The following is a 21397-nucleotide window of genomic DNA, read 5'->3' on the forward strand; positions in this document are numbered from 1 at the left end:
TATTTAATGGCTTTCTAAACAAAATGATCAACTATACCTGTCAAATCTCAAAGATAATTTTTCGGACAGGTAGGTAATTGCAACAAAACTGCTTCTATTGCCAAATTTAATTAAGATTATTTCATTTCATATAAATTCAAAAGAATGCTTAATTCAACAGTGTAAAATATAGGGCTTTTAAAATGTAAGAACCAAGGAGACCAACGAAAGGGAGTAGACAGGGCAGCTGCCATTTAGTGTCTAGACAAGTCTATCCAAGTCTGTTTCCTAGCAGCAAGAGTAAACAGGAAATTACATTGGCCTACATAGCTTTTATTGTTGCTGAAGAAAATATGTATGCTTTTCTCCCAGACAAATTTTATCCTGAAATTTATTATATGTTCTTTGCATGAGGGATAATAGGTTATAGCAGACATCTTCAACTACAGCTTTGTAAAGGAACACCAGACCTACTGAAATAGATAATTCTTGTCTTGACCTTATATATTAAAGGCTAGAGTGTGATATTAAACTATAATTCAGGTTCGACATTTCCTTAGAGGCCATGATTATGTGGTCTCACTTATGTTTTTGATGATTTGATACAGACTAGCGCTTGAAAATGTGGCTGATAATCTAACTACATTTTCCAGTTGATTACTTCTTGAATGTCAGATGCCTGAAAGGTAATCACCGAAGGGTTATAGTTTGCATGGGAATCATATTATAGAAACTTTGGTTTAGTAACTCTAGGACCTAGAGTCTGAACTGTTGCTGCTGCTGCTACTGTTTGGTGTAGTACTAGAGATGAAGCCCAAGGAATTGAACACCCAAGGCAAGTTCTCCATCACCAAGCAACAAACCCAACCCTCCATATTTTTGAGTAGGCATTCAATAAACTTGTGCTGAGTACATAGTTTCCTGACTCTTTGCACCTTCTGAGTGACTATTTCTATTAGGACACACTATCCATAAATCTGCTTTGCTTGTTTTTTGTGTTTGTCTGGATGTGGTTATGAATGTGTCATGGCACTTGTAGAGAGAGATCAGAGGACAACTTGCAGAAGTCAATTTGTTCTTTTCACCATGGAGGCCTTTTACCTGCTGATATATCTCACAAGTCCCAAATCTATGTTGGTTTTTTTTTTTTTTAATGTACCATATGATTTATTTATCTGCCTCCCCTTATACACTTTGCATTTACCATGTCTCTGGAAAACAGCTGTTATAGGAATGCAAACACAATTGCATGTCAAGAATTAACTCCTACAAGTTGTGTGTGTGTGTGTATGTTTGTAAATATATAATATATATAATATATATAGTTATATAATATATAATTATATATCATAATATATACTTATATATCATAATATATTTTTGTACATATATGTATATATATGTTAACATCTACTAGTTTTGTACTAGCAATCAGCCATTAATAAGGATTGATTAAATTATAAAATGGCAATAAGAGAAAGAATACTATGTAGTTGCTATAAAAGTTTAATTGCATGAGTAAGAATGCATGTGTATATAGGTATATTATGACTGCCTGATACATGTTTATCTGTTCTATTTTTCATCTATCTATGCATGTATCATATATACACACGCATACACACACACACACACACACACACACACATCCATTTAATATACCTAGCTGCTTATCAAAGTGCAAAGACCTGGTTGGACAGACACATACAGCTCTGGTGAGAGCAATGTTTGTATTTCTTCTGTTATTTTATATTTATATTTTTTTCTACACAAAGCATGGATTGTCTGTGTTTACACATGAGACATAAAATGTAAAACACATTGTCATGGAATACAATATTCTTCAGTACTCGATCAATAATTCTCCTTTGGCTTCTGTTTAGATAGCTCCCCATCCCTTTTGATATACATTGAAGTCCAGCCACACAAGGCCCCTGGAATTCCCCCATCGTCAGCCCCTCACGACAGAGTGGTAGTCATATATACATCTTTTGTATTTAGTGCAGTGTCTGGCACTGGGCAAGTTCTCAATGTGTGTTTGTTGAAGGAGTCGCCAGTGTGTAATACTTTTGATTTTAATCAGATCCTCTTGCCCCTTTCCTAGTTACTAATGTACTTCTACACTCTTGCTTTCAAATCCCTGCCAAAATCATGTATTTGAAGAAGAAAGAGGTAGTTTAGTTTTCAAATGATGGACCTTACAGCATACAGCTGGCTGTGGTATGGTAACATGGGATGGTGCTAGTCATTGAGCGTGTCTAGGATTGTTTAATGCGACATTTATATATGTTCTTACCCTTATAAATCTTTTAACCTCTAATCACTATCGTTCACCACCTACTTCGTGAAAGCACCCCTTCATTTTAGGACTACTTTGAGCACATGAAAATACATAATCCAAATATATCCTAAATAAACAAAAATCCACAAGATCCATTTCCTTTCAACGGAAATATATCTGGCTCTTTTTTCCCTCCAAAAAATGAATTTAGACCTTGAAGAGCTCACTAGATTTAGACAGTACCACCTAATCATTTTTATGGTCAATTTTACTTAAAAAAACAATAATTAAGCATGGCTCTCTGTAACATCTAGTCTTTTTTTTCCCCAAGGAGATATTTTGTACCACTTCTTTTTTGTGTTTGCTCAGCACATTGTTGTCCATGAGTTATCATTATCTATTCTGCGCTTAGGCAAAAGTGACATGATTGGAACCAATCTAGTGAGACTGGGCAAGTTTATGATGACACTGTCAATCCATGACTGAGAGTCCATTGTGTCCCTATTTATAGCTTCTGTTTCTTTGTTTAGACAGCCTATATTTCTATTCCTTTTATGATTATTTGCTCTCGTTTGTTGGAGAATTGCAGCAGCTTCCTTAAAAAGAGCTATATCTGCTATCATCTCCATCACAGGGTCCCTCTGAGTGTCGGGAAGTGTTGAGTCTGTTTGTTCGTAAGAGTTCAGATCTCTCCTTTTACTTGTTCATGCAGCCAAGTCATTTGGAATCGTATCCTAAATATTGGGTTATTTATAGGCATTTTATTTATAATCTCTAATAATTAGAATCTATAAATATTAGGCACATGCATGTCCTTTCCTGTGGTAAAAATGTATAGAGTCTTACCATGCAATTGCTGCCTCACTGAGTCAATTCAAAGATGATCCCTACATCCTGCCAGGAGTCTCAGAGAGCCTGAAGAGGTCCACCTTAGTTGGCCTTCCTGAGCAAGCTGTTTCAAACAATGGATTGTGAATGGGGGTGACAATTGTAGCATTACTAAAATATTTGATGTGGAGGCTAGAGAGATGGTAAAGGCATTTGCTGCTTTTTAAGAGGACCCAGTATCTGTTCCCAGCACCCATGTGGCACTTTGTTTCCAGGGGATCCAGAGCCCTCTTCTGGCTTCCTCATGTATCAGGCCCATGCATATTCCGTATATCTGCATGCAAGGTAAATATCCTTGCTCATAAAATAAACATAAATTTTATTTATTTGAAACAGGTTCTTCCTTTAAAAAGAACATTTTTTAAATCTTTAGTGAGTACCTTCCTGATAAACACAAAACTCTAGTGTCAATGGTAATATGTTTTCTTGAAATAATTCAACACGACCAACAAGCATTCCTTGGTCATCTGTTTGCTATTTGTCACAATTTTTCAGCTTCATTCTGAAGAAGGTACGTAGTGATATTTTTATTGTGTTCATGAACGACTTGAGGTTAAGAGATGTTGCTATGCAGTAAATCATCAAACCAGGTCTTCTGAATATTATACTCAAGACACCTTTCTCCTCTATTTAATTGGAGACAAATGGGAATAAATGTTTAAAGAGACAGATAAGACAGTTATCCATTCCAGTATAATTTGGACTAAAGTTTCCAGGTCTTAATCTTTCCAAGTGATAATTAAAATTGACTGTAAATATTGTGACACTGTTGTTCTTTACATAAAGTCCAGTTAAGCGTGTGCCAGAATTATATAGAAATTTGAAATGTTAATATTTAGCTATAATACTAACCAATATTATTTGTTCATTCCAATATAGTTTAAAAGCTTGTTATTGCAATACGCATGTTGCTAGCTAGTGAGTTTTGTAATCCAATTATGTTTCATTTATATTTCCAAAACCAGCCGGTTAGAAGTTTCCCTTAACCGTTAACTTACTGCCATTTTTTCAATTATTATGTGTGTAGGAAAAAATTATGTTCAAAATGTTGACATATAGGTAAATGTCTATAGAGATCATTTTATATAAATTTGAAAGTTAACATTCTTTGATATTTAAGCACAGCCCTTCTTGTTATACAGTCTAAGTTCTGTATCACAGAGTCTAGAAAGATGGCTCAGCAGTTAAGGGTACAGCCTGCTTTTTCAGAGGACCTGGGATCCATTCCTAGCACCTACATAATAGCTTACAAGTATCTGTAACTGTAGTCCTATGGGATCTGACATCCTCTTCTAGCCTCCACCATGACTAGGAACATATGTACAGAGACATACATGCAAGCAAAAATACCCATGCACATAAAATGAAAATAGTAATAAAAATGAAATGTGTTGAGCTCATACTATAAGCTTCCCATTGGACTGTCCTCGGCATGCATTTTCTCAGTCACACCTTTGGATACAGTCAGCACATGAGACTAGTTGCAGAGTACCTAATCACATTCCTGAGCTGTCTCCCACTCACCAGCTCCTTGCTTCTGTATCTTTTTTCACTTCAGTTTTCAGACTTCCCTGTAGTTTAAAGAGCTTGTGTCAAACATACGTCATTGCCTTCTTTGCTGATCACTGAGGAGAGATAGTATATTGTTTCTGGGACAAAAGGTATATATGAAAGTAGAAGGTTCAACCAAAGTCCCCAAATGAATATTTTTCTATGGATTTGCATTTGTTATACCCAAAAACACAACTCTAATTGCTTATAAAATAATTAATTAGTTAATTAATTAATTTGCATCACAAATACTGCCTTCCCTTCCAGCAAACCCATTACAGAATACTTCCTCCTCCCCGTTGCCTCCCTGGTGTGTCAAGTCTCTACAGGATTAGGCATATCCTCTCCCACTGAAGCAGGATAAGGTAGCCCTATGCTTCATATGATAGGGGACGGCTAGATCCAGCTCCTGTATGCTCTTTGGTTGGTAGCTCAGTCTCTGAGAGTTCCCAGGGGTTCATGTTAGTTGACACTGTTGGTCTTCCTGTGGGTTTCCTATCCCCTTCAGGGCCTTCAATCCTTCCCCCAACTCTTCCATAAAGGTCCCCAACTACCCTCCAATGCTTGGCTGTCGGTATCTGCATCTGTTTGTGTCAGCTGCTGGGTAGAAACTCTCAGAGGACAGTTATGCTAGGCTCCTTCCTGTAAGTATAATATCATTAATTGTGTCAGTGCTTGGGGCTTGCCCATGAGATGGGTCTCAAGTTGGTCCAGTTATTTGTTAGTTACTCCTTCAGTCTCTGCTCCTTTTTTGTCCCTGCATTTCTTTTAGACGGGACAAATTTCTGGCGGAATGTTTTGTGGGTGGATTGATGTCCTTATCCCTCCTCTAGGGATCCTGCTTGGCTACAAGAGATGGCCTCTTGATGTTCCATGTCGTCACTGTTCGGCATCTCAGCTAAGGTCACCTGCATTGACTCCTGTTACTTGCTTTGCTTCTGCTCTCTGTATATTGCTTTGTCTATGTATTGTATATGTCCCTCGTTTCTTCTTTGGCATCCTGATATTCTAACTGGGGAGTCCTGATGCACTTCTCTGGTCTTACAAACTTCTCCAGTGTTACAAACATTTCTCAACCTAAGTTTTAAGGCCCCTCAAAGTCTGAATGGATACTTTCAGATCCCTTCATGTGATGTTGAATTGTTTCTGTTACTGCACCATCTGATGTGGTGATTGCAAAATGTTGCACTAGTTTTCAAAACAAGAATGCATTAGCAGTGCTACTAGAAAATAAAGGCAAGACTGAGTGTGTAAGATATATGTCTGGGGCTACCTTCAGCATTCTCGGTACAACTTCCATGTTGTCCTTGGGGTTATAACACTTTTTCTTCAGTTAAATATGTTTTCATGGTGACATTGATAACCAACATAACTTGAACAAGTAATGTTTCCATACTTGTTTTCTGTCTTCTTTAATTTCTTAAAATTATATTAGCATATACTACTTATACAAAATAAAGAGTTTCATTATAATCTATTTTTTTTTATTTCTAAGCATTTCCTGACTAGGCTTCTTAGTTGTCATTGGATGCTCAAATCACTGATGAGATTCAAAAGTTTTTCAGTGGGTATGGTTCTTGCCCCAACGAGATTTACATGCATAGTTTCTGCTAAAGATACACACAGAGTGATAATGTTGGGAATTGGTCATCCTTTTTAGAGGTGAAGATGAGAGAAACATCATGACAGTGACATAAAGCTGACCGATAAACTCAAGGACAAAAAAGGTCTTCAGAAAGTGCTTCAGGGCTAGCGTTAGAGTAACACGGTGCTAAGAAGGTGTTGAAATGATAGGGATTATGGTTTGAAGTTAACCAAGAGAAAACTTGCTTAAACTCATTAAAATCTCAGTTTTAAAAATCTTGAAAGTAGACGTCCAATATTGGAGTAGGCATCACTCTGCCTGCAAGTTCCACATACAGAAGGTAGTATCTTGATCCAAATCAATCACACTGTTAGTGTGTGGCAGAGGGAAATCTAGAACTCAAATTGGCTTGACTCCAAAGATCTTTCTGTTCTGATTTTTTCTTTTTAAATAGAACATTTGATCGGTTACTTGGAAATACAGATGTTCAGGGTTGGAAGGAACTTGTATGCTATCTATTATGCCGAGTCTATTATTATCTTCTATGCTATCTATTATGCCACTGATGAGCTATTTGAATTCCGTTCACAACTTATCTCAACAAAAGCTCTGCCAAGATTTCACGATGCTTCTCTTGAACACCTCAGCTTATCTCTAATTGACCTAATCTGTATTGAGATTGTACTCTAAGGTGAAATAACACTGCTGTCATTTAAAGTGCCTGACATGTTTGTGTTATGTTGAGGATGACACCAGTGTAAGAGTAGAAACTATCAGATAGATATGGAAGCAGCCTAGGAAAGTTTTTTAAAGAGACATCCTGACTCTCTAAGTCATGGTTGCAGGACACACATACACACACACACACACACACACACACAGAGAGAGAGAAAGAGAGAGAGAGAGAGAGAGAGAGAGAGAGAGAGAGAGAGAGAGAGAGATATGGGAAGGTGGGAATGGGGACAGAGAGACACCAGGAAAGTCCTGTTTTGACCCCAGCCTCGATAATTTTCCTTTTTTTCTTCTGAAATCGGGAAGCTTCCCAGATTCCTCTGAAGATTGGGACTATTTTCATTGTCACAGGGAAGTAGCAATGACTTTACAACTTGCCCAGAATGCAGGTACCCTTCTTCTATTAGATTTGTCAAGATGTTTAATAATTCACACTTTATTATTGGAACAGTAGATGTATTTCAGTCTTTTAAACTTTTTATAGTGTCAGTACTTAAGGAAACCAGGACATTTGTTGCTGGGGTACTAATTTAAATTCACATTGTTTTACTTACAACCCAGTTGATGCACTCACTTGTAATTAGACTAATGCTGGTAACAGGCAGCTGATTTTAGACTGAGGTGTTGGAGTTGGTGGGCCTCCATTCTCAGCTCATTTCAACTGCATATCTCAGGGAGGATGTTATGCAGTCTTGTTAGAGGTTGTAATTTTAAACCACTTGGAATAATATTCTCCTTTGCTTTAATGTTATACATCCCTGTGCATGTTCTTCCGTAATTGAAAGGGATATCGGACAAATTTGATCTGTCTGGCTTTGACTTATGCTGTCCTTATCATGGCCTTTGTGTCATTAAGAAAAAAATTGGTATTGATCTTGGACCATACCACTACATTGTGCTGCAATTTTTCTTCCTAGCTAGTGGAATATAAATCGATAAAAGGCAGCTGCTTTAGACGAGGGCCAGATATGGTGCTGTCATTTATATATTGTAAATCCAATGATAGCTGATCAAATCAGTGCCTCTCCTGTTCCAAACTTGACATGATTGAATTGTCAATAAAAAAGATTTTACAGTAAGGGAAGGAGAGCTGACAGTGTAAATGTCTGAAAACCCAATGAAGCTCAATAGAAAATGAAACAATGAGCTAGGATATCATTTTATAATTTCCAATGGGAAAAATATTTAGTGAATCATGGCTGGGATTGGGGATGGTCACAGAAGGAGAGGAAGCAGCAATGAAAAGCCACAGACCTTGCATTATAATTTTGGTGAAATCTGAAATGCAAATTTACAGATGCAAATTTTCAGAATTATCCATCATACCCACTGAGTTGTTTATTTACAGAAATGTTTCAAATATGCTCCACCTCCTCCCTCTTCCACATGCACACTTTTCACTTTTCAGCTTCTGGGTGAAAAATAAGCATATCCCTGCCTAGGCATCATGCTGACATCTAACAGATGCCTCAGATAGTTCTGACCCCGCATTCTTCAAGTCAATCAGGAGAGCTTTATTTTCCCTTAATCCATTTTTAAAAGTAGCCAGTCGTGGTTTGGAAAACTCAAAGATCTTTGATCCTGGAAACGTGAAGAAATCCTGACAGTTTTTTAAGAGATTTCATTTGTTCCTTTGCAAATACAAGAGCCTGACACTTATTTGTATGTATGACACTTATTTTAAGTCCTACAGGGAGAGACCAGGCTGGGAACTGATAAGAGAATGCTGTTTCATTTAAACCCCCCTTGCATGAGGTTCTTGGCCTTGGTAGTTGTTCTAAATTCATGGGACCTGATTAGCAGAGAATTAGCTTCTGAGAAAAGCCAAGAGTCAGAGATTTCCACTTGGAAGCTCCATTGTGAACTTGTTGGAATATGTGTGGGTGACACCATCCAATGAGCCAGGGTCCCAAAGTGAATGAATAGAAGGAGGAGGTAAGCTGAGACCCAGAATCTCTCTCTCCAGTTTCTGTCCATGGCTGCAATGTGGCCTTCCAGTCTTGCCATGCCTGCCTTGAAATGTTTCTCTTCCCAATTCTTGAGTCAAAATACCCTTCCATAAGTTGTTTTCATTGGTTATTTTATAGAAGCTTCAAGAAAAGTGTCAAAAAAAAAAAAAAATATATATATATATATATATATATATATATATGATGTTAATTAGGCACAGTACCAATGAACTGCAACAAATCTAGAAATATAATGAAAGGCATGTGAATATGATTGGTCTCAAAAACATCTTGGCTTGCTATAGCTCTTAGCAAGTTCAGCAGATCATTTTTCCTCCTTCCTTATTAGAGAACTTTCACCTTTTCACATATAATAAGCATTTTGTAGCTTCTCTTTAGTATACCCAAATTGTCAGCATCACCACTCTCATCCTTTAAGGCCATTTTAAAGTAAAACAAGGGTTAGTGAAACACCAGCAACAGTTAGTCCTGATAACTGATGATGCTAGTAAGTGAGTAACTGGAAGGTAACATATACAACATGTGAATACCTAACATATTCATCACCTGGTGGGACAGAATTGGATGGTGAAAAATTGTTATCACATCACTCAGAACAGCCTGAAATTTAAAACTTAGGATTTACTTATTTCTTATTTACTTATTACTTCAATTTAAGAATTGTTTTGATCATTGTCTTCTGTAGGCAGCTATAACTGAAAAAAAAATACATAGTAGAAAGTTTAAAAAATACTGCGTTGTTTCATTGGATCTTCATAGAAATCTCTATAAAAGCTAATCAACTCGTCTCCAGAGGATGGATAAAGTCAGGAATATTCCACATTCTTGTCCAATATCCAGTTTGCTGCAGAGTGAAAACAGAGCCATCAGAAGAAATGGAAATGTAATAGGTGTGGTTGTGAATGCCTGCATTCACAGCTACTGAGTGGCTGAGGCAGGAGGATTGCAAGTTCAGGGCTAGCCTGGGGTTGTATAGTAAGGCCCTGTCTCGAAAGAAAGAAGTAAACGAAATGTGAACTTAGAAATAAAGAAAATGGAACTGTATGACTCTGGAAGCCAAGCAAACTTCTTGTGATGCCTCCTAAGAACACAATTCTGTGATGTGCACTCTTCCATTATTTATTGCTGACAGTGTATCAGAGATTCTGTGGGTAGGTGTTAACGAGCCAGTGACTCTCTGAAGTATCGTCCATTCAGACGTGTTCATTTTCTAGACAGTAGGTTCTTGGGTTTTCATAAGGATGCCTAGCCAAAGGAAAGTGTACTGTATCTCCAGGCTCATAGCTTAAACTTTCCATTGGGCATTGTCCACTAACTTCATGATGGCAGCATTAAAACAACAACAACAACAACAAAACTTAACTTTCCTCCTTCCTTCCTATTATCTCTGTGTAAATTGCTCGATCTTTTCTACACCCAAACAACCTTTTATTCTTTTCCAGGGTATTCATTCATGTCTGTTGTACCTCTAGCATGTCACTGTTGGCTCTAAGATCTCCCGTTTCTCTAGTCCTACGTCCTTCCCTTAGGACTTCTCCTGGTGTCTGATTTTTGAGATTGTTCTTGGTTGGTCCTTGATTTCTGGCCATCTTTGTTTTATAATACTGCCAAAGTCAAGTTTGAAAGATTACCTTTGGCACATTCAGCAGAGTATTTAAGAACATAGTGTCTGTAGGCAATGGAATAACCCATTCCTGGATTATAACCTTGATGTCCTTTTGAGTATGTGCATCACCCTAGTGAAGCTGATAAATGTCTCTGATCCTTCTTTTTTCCTATTTGGGCATACAGAGTCCTACCTCAAAGGCTTCTTGGGAAAATGGAGTGAGATAACACATATAAGGAGCCTACTTAGCACAGAACCAGCCCATTGTAAGCTTTTGGGCCACAGCTATCATTTTCTTCTCGAGAACAGAAAATGGCTTTCTAATACATATCTTACAGAACATAAAATCTTCTTTCTGAACTTTCAGGCTTTCCTAATACTGGACCCTATTGTTTTTAGTTTTACTCTGCTCCTAGCAAGAGAAATGGCTTGAGTCCTTATCTTTTAGATGGCATCTCAGGGTATGCTTCAGTCCCTTGCCTGAAATTTTTACTTATGTGATCACATCTTAGATAGTCTTACTCAGTTCCTTCTGCCTTCCATCAAGCTCCAGTGCCTATATTTCCTTAGTGGTTATAGTCACAATGGATCTTACCATTTCCTAGTTTTGTTTGTTTGTTTTTACTCATTGTTTCTAATGCTCAATTATACAGTATCCAGCATGGTCTATACTTTTTTTTTGTTGCCAAATGTGAAGTTGCCTATCTATTGTTCTTGGCATATTATGTTGTAGTTTTTTATTCAATCAAGTCACCATTGCAAAATAAGCAATATTTTATTTTACTCATAAGAGTTGTGGTAACCATACAATAGTTTGTTTATTTGGCTGGTTTATGGAACTGTAAAACGCTGGATCAGAAGATGTGCTATTAAAAACTTGTCTTCTTTGAAGACTTTGTCAAACTAAGAGACTTGTGAAATACAATTCCCTTCTTCTCAGTACCTTGTATAGCTCATTCTCAGAAATATGTTGTTAAACAGGCAAGTCAGGCTTGATGAACTCTCAGATCCTTTTCCAGTGCTGACCTCTTAAGACTCAAAAACTCTGATGAAAGTAGCACTCAACTTTGCTATCTGCCTTTGCCCTGGCTTGCTTGGGGTTTGACAGTACACAGTATCTCAGGCAACGCTTATGTACTGTCCTTAATCGAAACTGTTTGTCTCTCCTAGTGAGCAGACAAGGCTAAGTTTTAAGAAATCAAATCAGCAGATTTAATTCCAGGGTGGGGAACTGTTTTTGACAAGGATTCCTGCAAAGTATGCACGCTTCAGAGAAAAGGGAAGAGTGCATAAACAAATACTCCCTTTGCTGAAGGAAGATGAGATTTGGAGATCACGTTATAGGAGAGGTATCCTGGAGTTTCCTGGGTAACCAGCCAAAAAATTTGATCCAGTTTCACTTAGCGTGAGGTAACTCAACCACGCCAACTGACATATTTCTCCAGTGACCTCTACATCTGAAAATGTCCCCTAAAATACAGCTGTCTGTTCTCTATCTTTTGTCCCTCGATATTTGGCCCAATAGCCCACACAATACCATTCTGCAGATGTTTCTTTTTTCTATTCCTTTCCGTGGGGGCATATTAGGTTCCTTTACATTTCTGATACTTTAATGACCAAGTCAACTCCTGGAGCTCAAGAGCCACTTTTATGTACCACAGACCATCAAGCTCTGAGAAGCTTTGGCACTGTGAAACAGTCTCTTGATGCTGCTCTATCACCACTGCCACCAAGTGCTCAGCTAAGGTGGGCATTATACTGCAATTAGTACTGGCAGGACATACACTGTTGCATCTGTCAAAATTTTAATCAGAGAGCTGTCTTCTGATGGGACTATCCTTCAACTTTTATTCATAACCCAAACTCACTGAGAACATCACATGTTATTCTTTAATATTGGTGGATTCTGCATAACACTTCTTTAATTCTGCATCAGAATTACTGATTAGGTAGACAGTGCTATCGCTCTTTGCTGCTTGCTGCAGCCATGGTCAACCCCATCATGTACTTCGACATTACAGCTGATGAGGAGCCCTTGGGCCATGTCTCCTTCTACCTGTTTGCAAAGTTCCAGAGACAGCAGAAAACTTCCGTGCTCTGAGCACTGGAGAGAAAGGATTTAGCCATAAGGGTTTCTCCTATCACAGAGTTATTCCAGGATTCATATGCCAGGGTGGTGACTTCACAGTCACTGGCACTGGTAGCAAGTCCATCTACGGAGAGAAATTTAAGGTTGAGAACTTCATTCTGAAGCATACAGGTCCTGGCATCTTTTCCATGGCAAATGCTGGACCAAACACAAATGATTCCCAGTTTTTTATCTGCAACGCCAAGACTGAATGGCTCGACGGCAAGCTTGCTTGTGGTCTTTGGGAAGGTGAAAGGAAGCATAAACATTTTGGAAGCCATGGAGCGTTTTGCGTCCAGAAATGGCAAGACCAGCAAGAAGATCACCATTTCCGACTGTGGACAACTCTAATTTTTTTGACTTCCAGGCATTTTACCCATTGAACCATTCCTTCTGTAGCTCAGGAGAGCGTGCCCACCTCATCTGCTCACAATACCCTGTAATCTCTGCTCTCACAGAAGTTCTTTGGGTTCCATATTTTCCTCATTCCCCTTCAAGTCTAGCTGGATTGCAAAGTTAAGCTTATGATTATGAATAAAAACTAAATAAGAAAAAAAGAATTATTGATGAGCTGCTGACATTTACAGGCAAGCTGGTTTTGTTATGCTAGCCAGAGAATCAAAGTTGTTTTTTTTTTAATTTTCTGGCTTTACCTATTCTTTTAGAAACCTGAGTGTGTCATTAATATTTAATGCTGCATAAAGTTTTCCCACCAGTAATATGCTCCCCAGAGATTTGTCCTCCAAGTATGTGGGACAGGGTAATTAGGTCTATTGATCCTTGCCATACCCAGTGTTATCATAATGGTGATCAATTTTAAAAGTAAGAGGTAGATATTCATTTTAGCCAAGGAACTGGGAGAGCTCTTGTTCCTTGAACATTCTTTGCCATAACAGAGGCATTGCTAAGCAGCTACCAGATCAGAAGGTGTTCAAAGCACTTTTTTATAGACTTGATATAAGAGGCCAAAATACTTGTACCAAGAATAGGAAATTCTTAGAGTTAAATAGATTTGGGTCATAGGACAAGTTTTACAAAGCCAATGCCTGAGTCAGGGGCTAGCCTGCCATTTAGGTTGACAAGTGAACTATCTGAAGGAGCATTTCTTAGGTAAAATGTTTAATATAGATCCATTCTCAGGAGACTTCCTTTACTAATCCTCTGAGGAGGGCAGGTCAGAGCTCATGGCTGGGGATATCTTCAAGTAGATGTCTTTGATGATTATACAGTAACTTGAAGAGGGAGGTAAATTTCTAAAGTCCTAGAGGATTGGGCTCTGGGAAAGATTGCTTCCCCAGCTGTCAGTGCATGATTCCTAGACTCTAAAACCTTGACCTTGGTAAGACATTGAAGCTCATGGGGAACGACGTTGCTCTGTGTTGATTTCCTTGGATGTCTTTCTTCTTTGGTTTCCCACAGAAGGCTTGTTTAAAAAAAATTTTTTTGAGAATTTCATATATGACAGTTTTAAGACCACTGAGGCTTACCTATTCAAAGGCAGTAGAATTCGTTATGTAGCCAATGAGTGCAGAGTTTAGAGACTCCATTGCCAAGTGGGCACACAGCCAAGAGCAGGAGCCCAGCTGCAAGAGGCACGGTCTATTGGGCTGGGCATGGAGGTCAGTTGGTAGAGTGCTTGCCTAGTGTGCATCAAGCCCTGGATTCTGTCCCAAAGAGCTCATAAAGTCAGTCATCGATCCACATCGCTATAATCCGAGAACTCAAAAGGTCTAGGCAAGTGGATCAAAAAGTCAAGGTCATCCTCAGGTATATAAGCAAGTTCATGGCCAGCCTAGGCTATACAAGGCCTTGTATGAGAAAGAAAGCAAGATGATCTGTTGAAGAAACAGGGGGCTAACCCCAGACAACAAGATCAGTGCAATGTCAAGCCAGGGAGATGTGAACTGAGGTCGCTCCATTTTGCTACTTGTCCTGCAACCTCTTCCCTGTGCCTGTTGCCCACGTTTTCCATAAGGCTTATGCAAATCATGTCCACTGATTTCCACACACATCTGTATACATAGACTGAGTCAACTACAGTGAGATCCAAACTCATTTGAATTTAAATATTAACAGCATGTTTTTTCCCAGACGGCTTTGGCGTGAACAAAGTCAGTCCTTCTAGCTAGAATGGTAAATGATTTTGAGAAAACATGAATCTGTCATCAGAGTATCTAAACATTTTGATCTGTTATGTTCATATCTTTCTTTGGCTTGAAAAGATGGAAATGCTGTATGTAGAGTTCAATAAATTTCTAGCAAGATTTTATCCAAGTGATATGAATGTTTCTTCAGATCCTGGACTATGTCATTAATTTAAATATGGTTTGGGGTCATCACAATATCTTGTTGTAAGGATTTTATAGTCTAGAAGAGGAAGGTTGAAATCTTTCATCATTATTTTAGCAAAATCTCCTTTTCTTATTTATGTTTAAGTAACAAACTTCTGTAAGTTTTCTATTATAAAGAAACGTGTATACTTGTCTACATTTTTAAAGTAGCTTTGAAATAAAAGTGGTAACTTACCCCTCAGAAATGCTCAAGACAAGTTTAAACTCACTACCTAAACTGTGTGATTACCACATCGGAGTCTTTTGTGAATACCTGAGGGCAGATTTTGGCCTATATGAACAGCTTTTTTTATTATATGGCTAATTTTCCCAATGTGAACTTCTCTTACTTTAAGATAGGTTATCTACACTGTATGTAAATTATGTTTGATGCTAAAACTGAGGTGAGTCTCCTATTAAGCAGACTAGGAATAACCATAGGAGCTAATTGCATAGAATTGTTTCTTATATAGTTATGCTGTGCTAAGCAGAAAATAAGGGAAAGTAACTGAGTATTTCAATCTGCATAGATTTTGAGAGGTACAATGGACCTCACCTTTGTTGTTCTTTTCTCAATCCTGTTTCTTTTGATCGTGCTGCTTTCTCCCCTTCCTTCCCTTATTTGCTTCCTCTTTTCCTTTCTTCCTCCAGAAATGGAGCTCTGTAACATAAAGTATGTCATCCAGAGACATCTAATTAGCTACAAAGTACAAAGCTCCCATTTTTTGATGACTCACAGAGAGATTGACAATACAACTTATTGTCCAAACCAGGGCAATTTTGAGAAAGAAGGAAGTGCTAAAAATAATGAGCAAATTTCTTGCTCTAAAAGGTATGAACTTGGCCCTTTAGGATACTGATCTACATTCACGACACTCTATTCACAAAGATGCTAGTATGTGTGGTATTAAAGGCCACTAAGATCATCTAGACTATCCCTAGTAGATGAAGCTAAGAACATACCAGCACTTCCTGGTGATGGCCCAGGCCTCTGTCTTAAGCCCACTTATTTTCAGACTACACACTGTGCTTCACCACTGAGCATTACAGAAAGACATTAAGCACAAAGTCACCTACTATTTTTAGGTTTTTCCCCATCCTGATGAATAGTTTCTGGATATGGAACTTTTAGGTAATGAGATTTACCACCCCTTTGTCCTGCCAATCACTGCTTTACAACTAATAATATACAGTGGTACTGGTTGAAGCCAGACCACTCAATCATTTTCCTCTCCTCTGTCTTTCTGTAGTTTAGGAGGAATGATACACCCACAAAAAGTGAAGCCAAAAAGACACCATAGAAACATTCAGATCATTGAAATTCAAACATAATGTTCTTTTTTTTTAATTGGAAGAAGGAAATCTTCATTGTTTTTTGAGACACACTTTTCTGACAAGCTGTACTTTCGTGATTTACCTGATAATCAACAAGGTAAGCTTATCTCCTAAGATAATGAACATTGGCTTACATCTCTGGGTGATAGGTGAGAATGAGTGAAACTCTCAGTTGTTACCTGCCTTAAGTTTTGAAATGGAACAGACTGTAGCCAAAAGAAAATGGGCCAGAGACTGGAAATCACTTGTAAATGTAATGTTCACTGTCTCCCATTGCTGTTACCCTGCACATGCTTATTCATCTCTGCTCATCCACCAGAGCTATATGAAGAGGATAAGCTGCAACAATATAATTTGTCGCAAAATACTTCGTTACATAGCAGAAATAACAGAAAACATACTGATGAGTTGCAAGACATGGGAAAACAATGATTTATAGAAAAAGAATATTATCAAATCCTAATGGAAATGTGGATATGATTGATACAAGGCCCTTAACGCTAAGGTCAATATCTTACTTCCCTTTTATGTATAGTTCAATAATCATTTATTGACTAGATAGCATTGCTGGATACCACCATTGATTCCCCGAGGTGATAGGAGTTCTTCCTTTCATTCATCTAATGGTGCTGAATGGGGAAATGTTCTGCAGTCGGGAGTATTAGCACTAGGCTTTTCCTTAGTAGCAACTACATCATGGACTCAACTGACCTTTGCAAGTTTCACCTCACCACAACTCAATGGGTTGGGGATGGGGATGTCTGCAGATGTTTAACACTGCCTCCTTCTCTTATCCTTCCTAGTTGGTATTTCCCACACAGTGAGTCACTTACCTTGTCATTTCATCTCTTCTCTAAATCAACTACTAGATGTCTAAGAAATTCAGCTGTTTACCTTCCTAGTTATAGGTTTTGACAAAAGATTGAAAAGGAGCACTGGATAACTATTATAACTGAACTTTTTAGAAAGTTTGTTGATGGGGGTATGCATATACAACTGTGAAACTCTGGTTGTGGATTAGTCCTTTATTCCCGAGTCATTTCTTTCACTAGACCTCATCCATACTCCTCTTACACACTTAGTATTGTTTGCAGGATTTTTATTCTTTTTTTTTTGTCAAAATCTTCTGTTTCTCATTCTGTTTAACTTGTTATATACAAGTGAACAGAAAAAAATAATTTGAAAGATAAAATTTGATATGCTACTTACTGTGAGTGGAACGTGGGTTTCTGTGCATGTTGTTAACCCACCTACCTCTGAGTTATACCCCTAACCTTAGAACGCTAAGAAAGAAAAAAATAACTTGAACTAATTCAATTAAAACATCTGTTCAACTGTATACAAGACATGGATTTATTTTTGACAGTGCTGAAACCAACAAGTATCTTCTTCATTGTATATGAAATTCTGTATCCTGTGCCGTGCATTTTTGTAGGGGTGGGAGGTATGTTTAGGTATACAGTGGAGACTGTAGGTGGTTGATTACAAATTTGTGCGAGTTATGGTAGCTATTTGATTGTTTTCTGGTTCTATAATGCTTAAGCAATCTTTCATATGTGTACTATCCAATAAGTGGTAAAAGCGAGAGTTGAAAGATTTTGTCTGTCTGCAAAGCCACAGTCTTTCTCCATTATACTCTACTGCTTCCGAGTATAAATGATTCTGAGTTTTTTTCCCTTTCTGATATTATAGCAAAAAAAAAAAAAAGGACCACATATATTTCCCTACTGGCCTCAGTATTCTTATATACAATTTCTTTATATCCCAAAGTCTTTTGAGTCATTTTTCTATTTATGAAGCACTGTAAGCTTTCATTTGTATTTGGGGATTGGACAATCTCCTCTCATCCATTTTTTTCCCCAACACGTATGAATTTCTTTGAAAAACTATCAAACTGTCATTTGAGACTAAGAAAGAAGGACACAGTGTTTTAAATTTCTCCTTGTCTTGCAGGCATGGTTTCCATTAGGCTCTTTGCATTTCTTGTCAGAAACAAACATTTGGGCCCTGGCTTAGCGCTTCTGTTTTGCAGATATGGTCTCTTGCCAGTATCAGGATCTGTTCATGGATGTATCGTGATTCTAATGCCAGATCCCGGCAGGGCCATTATAAATCCTTAGTCTTCACTACTTGACTGGGATTCTTAATAGAGCTGCCTCCTAATCGATGGTACATTAATTCACATGAATCGAAATGCTTGAGGGCCAGGCAGGAAGCTGGAGATGACAGTGCACTGGAACTCTTTAACTTGATCTTGTTTCAGAATCCCCTTGAGGACTTGTTAAAACTCATATTTCTGGACACTTTCTTAGATTTTTTAATTCAGTAGGTCTGGGATAGATCCCAGCATGTCACATTTCAAGCAAGCTCCTAGTTGGTACCAGTGGTGCTAGTCTAGAGACCACATTTTAAGACTCATGACAGTAGGAAAAAAATGGGAGATTATCTTCATCACTTGATTCTGTCTTTCCCAGACTTAAGCACAGTGTCTTGGTATGGAGTAAATACTCAGTGTATGTCAATGATGCCTCTTCATTGTCCCTCTGTCCTTTTGCTAGTCTGTTCTATTGCAGAGTTGGTTGTAAGAGCACTAAGTTGCCCTGGACCAGTTTAGCAAATTTACCTTGTATCAGGTATCAGGTGTGTCCAAATTTATGTTTTGGGGTCATGATGTCATACACAATCTTCTTTCTTGAGAACCATACAATTACGTCACGCAACAAAAAAAATTCACAGGAAAAAAATCAACTCGTTTTTCTTTCCCTTGGATTGTTGAAACTAGGAACATGCAATAAAATTTCCTAAAAAGGTGCCCCCAGAATTTCATCAAAATAAGTTATCACATTTCCAGCCAGTTACATCTTTCCACATTTTGAAAATCAGTACAATTAAATGATAAATAAACAAGAGCACTGGTGAAAGTAATAAATGAAGACCAGGAGTTTCTTCGAGCTTGAGCTACATATTACTTTCTGGTTGGTCTTGATGGCTAACTCTGAGAAGCTCTTCAAAGGAGCAGCACCTATCTCTTCTGTACATTTGGACTCCAGAGCTTGTAACTGAAAGATACAATTGTAATTTTTTTGTGTGATCTTATCCCGTTGGCTTAGTTCAACCAGTAAGCAGAGTGACTCTCCATATTTGTCTAGTTGCAAAAGCAGAGAATAATTCTCATTGTTCTAATTGTTCTAATTGTTCTCACAGTTCTCTGTGGTGCCAATGTAGTAAAAATCAGAGCATGACAAAATTTTCCACGCTCTGTTCTTGTTCCCTACAGCTTAGAGTATCGTAAGTGCTGTATTCATGTGCATTGAGTGCTAGAACATCCAGTCTTTCACTACATGGAGCCTGTTTTACCCTCTTTATATTCAAGTGGACCAAATTGTGGCATTGCTACATCTAACTAGGTATTAAGCACAGTATACTCTTTTCACAGGACATACCTCTTAAAATATTAAGCTAATCTACATAAAATAGCTGCTGTTCCACTTTGAATGGACAAAAATGACCATTCTGTTCGATATGATTCTACCTAATACTTCTGAGCAATAGAATTTAAAATCAAAATATAACATGGTTCCCCAGGAAGCTATCCAATGATGATGCTAATGGAAGTGGTGATAAGGAAAACAACAACCACTATATAGGTCCTGCTATGTGCCCTTTTACCTAATGTGGGGCTTTTCACTAACTCCTCAACAACTCTAAGAGTTAGTACTATTGCTCAATACTATTCCTCTCTCTCTCTCTCTCTCTCTCTCTCTCTTTCTCTGTCATCTGATATTTTTCATCTTTTCTTGCCAGTTGTCCTTGCACAGGTGGCACATTTTGTTAAAAACTACAGAAAGTAACAGTCACAAGCAAATAAGCAAATGCCAGGCTATGACACATGTCAGTTTCCCAGTCTTACTGTCGGAATGTATTACTCAAGGTCTCTGCTCACATTTTGTTGTTGTTGTTGTTGTTGTTTTGGCTCTTTCTCAATATGTCTTAGTCCATAGGTCACTTTTTACCATGTTCCTTTGTAAATTCTTCCTCTTCTGTATAGATATTTTTACACTCTTTAGAGTCTTTATTTTTGAGATTATAACATAATCACATCATTTGCTCCTTCCTTTTTTCTCCCTTCAAATCTGCCCACTGACCTTCCATGCTCCCTTTCAAATTCTCGGCCTCCTTTAACATTACATTTTTCAGCTAGATCCACCGAAATCAGGGTTGAGGCTCGGATCAGCCATCAGTGCTGTGAAGGACTACCTGGTTTTAGTTGCTATTTTTCCATTTTCAGCACTAGTGAGGCAACTTACATAAAGTCCTATACATTCCAGCTCAGATCTGGTGATTTCCAAACTTGGGGTTTTTCCAATTCTGTCATGATTCTAATATTCTAATTGAATACAAGAAATTGTGTATTGTGAGGCAGAAGAGGCAGGATGTTACTAGTGACCAAATTCAACGATAGAAGTAGTCTTGTATCTTTGCCTTTTGCTTGTATTTTATGGTTCCCAAGCCCTAGAGTGCTTCTGTTCTCTTTTACCTGTTCATTTATCTTCCCATGGTATTTTGGGAGGCAGAATTCTAGGAAAGGACACTCACCTTTATTCTCTGCGTTGTATGTGATGGAGATGGGACGTAATAAGACTTAGGGAGTAGACCAAGCTGAATCCCTATAAATGGCCCACTTTGTGACACTCCCATAACCTTCTGTGTTTTAAAGTTTTTATCCTCTTTATATTTCTCTTTGATTTGCAACACCAAATAAAACATCAACATAATTAAAGGCCGCAGCTTAAAATCTTTGCTTTTATGCTCACCACAATTCCAGGGCCAATTTGATCCAGATATACCTGCTTCAGTGTACTCTGGTCTACAAAGGCGATGAAAGAACTTGTGTCACGGTGACTCCATTGATATGTTAGTCAGGACCAAGTCTCGTTGACATTGTGTAATATTTAATGGCAATATTCTCTCTCTCTCTCTCTCTCTCTCTCTCTCTCTCTCTCTCTCTCTCT

The 21397-nt window shown here is 38.0% G+C and overlaps 1 protein-coding gene and 1 pseudogene across 1 annotated transcript in view; both read left to right on the forward strand.

The window, feature by feature from the left end:
- The window catches only part of Gpc3 (glypican 3), a 340192-nt gene that overhangs the window by 127234 nt on the left and 191561 nt on the right, over positions 1-21397 (forward strand). The gene's annotated exons all lie outside the window — the stretch shown is intronic.
- Positions 12580-13071, forward strand: LOC114619131 (annotated as a pseudogene).

Source organism: Grammomys surdaster, unplaced genomic scaffold, assembly GCF_004785775.1.
Source record: "Grammomys surdaster isolate TR1022 unplaced genomic scaffold, NIH_TR_1.0 147, whole genome shotgun sequence".
Classification (NCBI taxonomy): Eukaryota; Metazoa; Chordata; class Mammalia; order Rodentia; family Muridae; genus Grammomys; species Grammomys surdaster.